Genomic DNA, 6,508 nt, shown 5'->3' on the forward strand with positions numbered 1-6,508 from the left:
TATATGGTTTTGTTATTTCATCAATACAACCTCCCAAAAATCTAAAATGACCAGGTTTTGGTTCTTGTGGTAATGGTAAATTGTACCATGGATCATCTGGATTTGGCTTCACAAAACTATCTGAATCTTTTGCTGCATTTAACACTTTTATATATCCTACAGTAACAATTACAATTATACTTATAATTTTTTTCATTTTCATGATTTTTGATGAGATTTATACTCAGTATAAAATATATAATTATAAGAAATTGGAATGAGATAATTGTACAAATTGTAGGACTATATTGTGGCTATTTATAGCTCTATCAGTGTAAGTTAAGTTTTATACCAATAATAAATAAAAAGTGGGAGTTTTTACATTTTGTTAATCACATCAGTTTTGTTAGATGTTTATTTATTGTACAAGAAGCTAACATCAACAATAATGCAAGTTTTTTCCATTTATTTAATTATTACATATATTAATGGATATGTTATGTTACTTAGGCTTACAATATTGATGTCATTATTTAATAACACTTGATTAATGGGTGTGTTAATCCTGTAGTTTTAAATTTTATATATATATGGTGGACTAATTTTTTATTTCTCATCATAATCCTCAACTTTTGTAATTAGGATAAAACATGACCTATATGACTTAAAATGTTATAACATATAGTAATGGATATGTTAAGTTAGGATTACATTAAAAATGTGAATGTTCATGATATTTAGGATTATTTGCAAAGAAACATCTTTTAAAACCCCTTTTTTGTAAATAAACAGCTTTTATAATTTTTTTTGTAAGAAAACACTTTTTAAGAGATTTTTTTTTAAAAAACACCTTAAATCAGTTTCCGGTGACTTTTGTCAACTTTCCGGCGTTTACTATGCCATTTATCAACTTTCCGGCGTTGACTTTTATTTTTATTTTTATTATTAATATTATTTTTTTAAAAAAATTTTATTTTTATTATTATTTTAAAAAAAATAAATAATAATAATAATAATAATAATAATAATAATAATAATAATAATAATAATAATAATAATAATAATAATAATAATAATAAAAATAAAAATAAAAACAAAAATAAAAAAAATAATAATAATAAAAATTAAAAATAAAATAAAAATAAAAACAAAAGGAAAAATAAAAAAATAATGATAAAAAAAATAATAAAAAAAATTAAAAAAAATTTTTAAAAAAATTATTATTATTTTTATTTTTGTTTTTATTATTATTATTATTATTATTATTATTATTATTATTATTATTATTATTATTATTATTTATTTTTAATTTTTTTAAATAATAATAAAAATAAAAATTTAAAAAAAAATATTAATAATAAAAATAAAAATAAAATAAAAATAAAAACAAAAGTCAACGCCGGAAAGTTGACAAATGTCATAGTCAACGCCGGAAAGTTGACAAAAGTCACCGGAAACTAATTTAAGGTGTTTTTTTTTAAAAAAAAGTCTCTTAAAAGGTGTTTTTTTTTACAAAAAAAATTATAAAAGGTGTTTCTTTACAAAAAAGGGGTTTTAAAAGGTGTTTCTTTGCAAATTTCCCTGATATTTATTATGTCATTCCATAATAATAAAAGTTTGATCTATGTTTACAATTTTTATAAGCACCTAATACTACATGTTCAAATAGTAATATATTAGAGTGAATTTTGAGAAGAAAAGAAGATTGTTGGAGTAACCATGACCATTAAAGTTGTCAAGAGATACTCTTACTGAAATTACACTAACTTTTCATTACCATTCCCAACAGTTAGTATCGATACACAAAGTCACAAATATACAAAAGATTAAGTAATCTAATCTTTAGTTAGAAAGAAAAACAATAGTTACATATTAAAAATAGGAAAGTAATACATTTTTGGATTCTTTTGAATGTATTTTGTACTAGGGAGAGTTGGATTCTAAGACTTATGGAGTAGGATCAGGAATTAAAGAGCACTTTTAGAGCTTGAAATCAAGGTATTTTTACATAATTGGCTTAACAAAAATAGAGCATATCTATCGATATTTAGAAGCAAGCAATACACATATCAAACAAAAGCATAAACCAATGCAATGGTAATCTTTCAAACGTCAAGCTGTCAACACAATGTTCAATACAATAGTTGAGAAATGCATCCATGCATGGGCGCCCGTGCGGGGTGCCTAACCGCATAGGACCCCAAAACTAAAAGGGCCTCATATTAAAAAATTATAATGGAACAACATAATATTGAAGTAAATTAGGAAAATTTGAAAATAATAAGATTATTTAACATTCAAAAAACAAGCTTCGTTCAAACTTTATTCCCAAAAATAAGCGTCCTTGACTCCAAAGCTTGGCTTGGGGTAAAGTCGCTCTTACTAACAGTGACTTAAAAGAAATGGTCAAAATTTTAGTCAAGGGATATGTCGCTGTTACTAACAGCGACCTAATGTTTGACTCGTCAAACATAATGTCGCTGTTAGTAACAGCGACATATCCCTTGACCTGGTTTGACTTTTGTTGATCTTTTTGTATGATTTAAACTAACCGTTGTAAAATTGAAAAATAGCCGTTGTTATTATGTTTTATAAATAACTCCATCATCTCCCTACTTCATTGTATCCAAACTCCATCATTCTTGTTCTAGTTAATCGATTTTGAAGGTAACATAGAGTATTATGTTAGTATTATTTTAGTATTATTCTCAATTTATAAATGTTAATATTATTTTTGAATGTTTACTTATGTTAGTATATCATATGTGTTCCGTAGATGTCACAGGAGCATTCTATTGAAGAGCTTTGTGATTGTGATTATGAAGTTGAGATTAATACACATTGGAGCGACGTCAATCTTGGCCGTGATTTTGTTGCTTGTCCTTTCTACTTGGATGAAGGATTCGGATGCACGTACTTTAGGTGGGTGGCTCAGAAGGGTACCAAATCGCTTCAAAAAGAAAAACAAGAGCATAAAGATGACGTATTTAATCTCAAGAGACAAATAGATGATATGGAACATAGGAAAGAAGAGACTGAAGGAATTATGAGAAATTTGAAGAAGCAATATTAGTTAACGACGGTAGTTTAACTTAACGAATGAACTATGTAATTTGATATGGATTCGTTGAACATGAATGAAATTGTGTTGAATTTTCGAGAGCATTTTCTCTATTTGAATATGATAGTCTGTTTGTTTTTGATTAAATTCATATTGCATTCTTGGCGGAATGATTCATCATCGAAAACTCTGAGTACCTAACATCATTTCATTCATAATAAACTTGTGATAATACGATTAAAATATATACATCTACATATATATTACAAATTATATACAAAAGTCCAAATGTTACAAATATTGAATATGTACAAATATTCAATATATAAAAATGTCACTAATGTTCAATATATACAAACAGTATACTAATGCTAATCCTCCTCCTGTACCCTGTCTAACTGCGACAATTTACGACGCCTCCTACGATAGTAAGAGGCCGTCGCATGATGCTCGGGTAGGGGAGGTGATTGATACTGTGATGATCCAGCACCCTGTGAGGACCCGGCACCATAGTCGGGGCATGTTAAGTCTACCTCTTCAAGATGAACGTTGGCATGATGAGGAGATGGCCCCTGCTCGTCCATAGTGGTGTCGGGCACAACAACTTCTGGAATGAAGTGCTGAAACTGTGTCCCTAGGAGTATGCCTTGCTCAATCTCCCAAATAGGCTCCTCTTGGGTGGAGCTGATGACATATGCAATGCCCTGTGCCTGCATTAAGACTGAAGTATTAATGAAATGTATAACATGTAAGTTCTATGGATAATAATCAACGTTGAAGAATACTTACAAACTGTGTCATCGTCAATGCTGCGGGAGCGTACTGGGCTGCCGCGATGATAACTCGTGGTGTCATCCATCGACGAGTGATGGAGAGGAACCACGACATGTAATCCGCCGAAGTAGGTGCACCTACAGCCTCGATCGGCGCACTTTGGGCCAACAGCTCTAGCCTGTGATCGCAACGAGCTATATGGCGCCAGTTGATCTCCAACCAGTTCTTGGGCTCCCGACCCTTGCGTGAGCTGTGATGGAGATCCGCCACTGTGTCACAAGGCAGTGGGATGCCCTGTACCATCCCAAATTGGCGTAGTACGCGCTCAGGGAGATGCACTTCGACTATGTCGAAGCATATCAAAGGTACAGAGGCTCTCCTCGCCCCTGACAAGATCCCTGAGTGCTAAGGCAATGCAGCGTGTGCCTCAGCGCGGTAAGGGCCCCATCGAAACTACACGTGAACATGCAATTAATAAATTACGCAATGTGATAGTTACAAGACTAGTTGTAGTGAAGTTTTTACCTGGTTAGCTTGAAGTAGATCGAGTTGATCGCGGTAGAACCCCACGCCCGATCTTGTGTGGGTCCTTATACGTCTATCAAAGGACCACCGCGATCCATACGACACCTTTGGGGGTGGAAGAATTGGTGGTGCAAATGCATCACGTCCCACACTCCTCATCGGTTGCCCAATGAGAATTACCTGGAGAATAATCAGGGCCCAACGATCTCCTTCACGTTATTCCGTGAAGCTTCGCACAGTCTTCTGTACAGATAAGCTAAGGCTGCGGAACCCCAGCTGTAACCGGAGATGACCTCCCATGGGGCATCAAGCAATGTCAAGTACAAAAGTTGTACCCTGTTTCCAGTCTTGTCGGAGAACAAGACAGCACCAATAAGATATAAGAGATACGCCTTACGGTAGCCTCATCAGCACCTTCAGGGAGGTGCAAGAAGTTCTGCGCAAGCCATGTTACGCGCAACGCACTCTCTTTGGCTACCTCTACGGGAGCTCAGACTTCTAATAACCTATGGACTTTATCTTGCCAACTTTTGAGTTGGTGTCCAACGGTGCAGACGACATGTCCCTCGATGGGAAGCCGTGTAAGCACAGCTACGTCAAGTAAAGTGACAGTAGCCTCACCTAGAGGTAGGTGGAAGGTATGTGTCTCTTGGCGCCACCGCTCGACTAAAGCCGTGACTAGCGCCCGATCGACTCTCCCATAAGCGATGAGGTGGAAGTCGTACAACCTCACTCGCTAAAGGTAGGGGATGATCCGTGCGTCAATGGCTCAGGGAGCAGAGTCGGGATGCCTGGTGTATATGGTCTCCACGTCAGACACCTAAACGCAAAGATTATATTAGCATAAAGTTAAAGTATAAAGGCATGTACATTCAAAGTACTAAGTTCACTAACCTGGACATCCCATAGTACACTGCTCCTGTGATCTGCTTGCATTGCAGTACACTAGGGTCTCGAGGGCCTGGAGCTGTTGGATCCATATCTCTACTACTATTCAACAATAACTAAGTTGTAGTTATGACATATTGAGGGTTTGTTACAAGTGCATTTCATTTCTCTCAAATCCACACTTTATATTTTACCACCGTTGGCGGATCCTCTATTACCACGTCCAGTCTTAACTTGAAAAATGCCTCGTCTGTAGTCAAATGCGACGATCTCATGAAAGTTTGCCTTCTTAGTGTTACGGGTGATAATTCTTGTGGCGTGTGAAGTGTAATTACTTCCCCCAATTACCCATGCATTTGCATTCCTGCGTCTTTTAACAAAATAATCATTAACACGGTGGAAGATGAACTTCACAAGAGTAGTTATAGGCAAGAAATGTACACCCTTCATCACGTTATTGAATACTTCAGCTAAGTTGGTATTAGTAACACCATACCTATACCCTCCATCATGACATATTGACCATTTACACATATCACCAACTTGATCAATCCAAAAAAGAGCTTTTCGATTAGCAACACCAATAGCCTTCAATCCCTCGATGACCTTATGTGGTTTTCTTTGCTCTGCAGTCCTTCCATACATCTTCTTCAGCTTCACATTACTCAGTTGACGGTTGAAGTTACTTAACAAATGCCGCAAGCAAAATATATGATGGGCATTTGGAGGTTGCCATTTCGGCTCCTCCATGGTTGCTAGATTGCCCGCATGTCTATCAGAAATAACACATAAACCTGGACTATGCATCACATGCTTACGAATACACGCCATAAACCAAGACCACACGGCTATGCATTCTTTCTCTACCAAAGCAAAGGCAAGCGGGAAGATTCCCTTGTTCCCATCTTGAGCAATCGCAATTAACAACGTATGGCGATACTACCATACAAATGTGTTCCGTCAATGGCTATAAGGGGTTTGCAATACTTGAACCCCTCAATACTAGGTTTAAAAGCCCAGAACACACGTGAAAAGACTAAAACTAGGACGGACATACATACCAACATCATTATCTTCCTTAAAGAACCACTCAACTATAGTTCCGGGGTTGGAAACTTGCATTGCTTTCAAGAAGCGTGGAAGAAGAGGATAAGAATCTTCCCATGTCCCATAGATGGAGAGAAGGGCTTGCTGTTTAGCACACCATGCCCGCTTATAGGTCACTTCGACACCAAATTGGTCTTTCACCATTTGTCGCAAAATAGAGACCTTAAAATAATC

The sequence above is a fragment of the Amaranthus tricolor genome, chromosome 10 (assembly GCF_026212465.1).
Source record: "Amaranthus tricolor cultivar Red isolate AtriRed21 chromosome 10, ASM2621246v1, whole genome shotgun sequence".
Taxonomy (NCBI): Eukaryota; Viridiplantae; Streptophyta; class Magnoliopsida; order Caryophyllales; family Amaranthaceae; genus Amaranthus; species Amaranthus tricolor.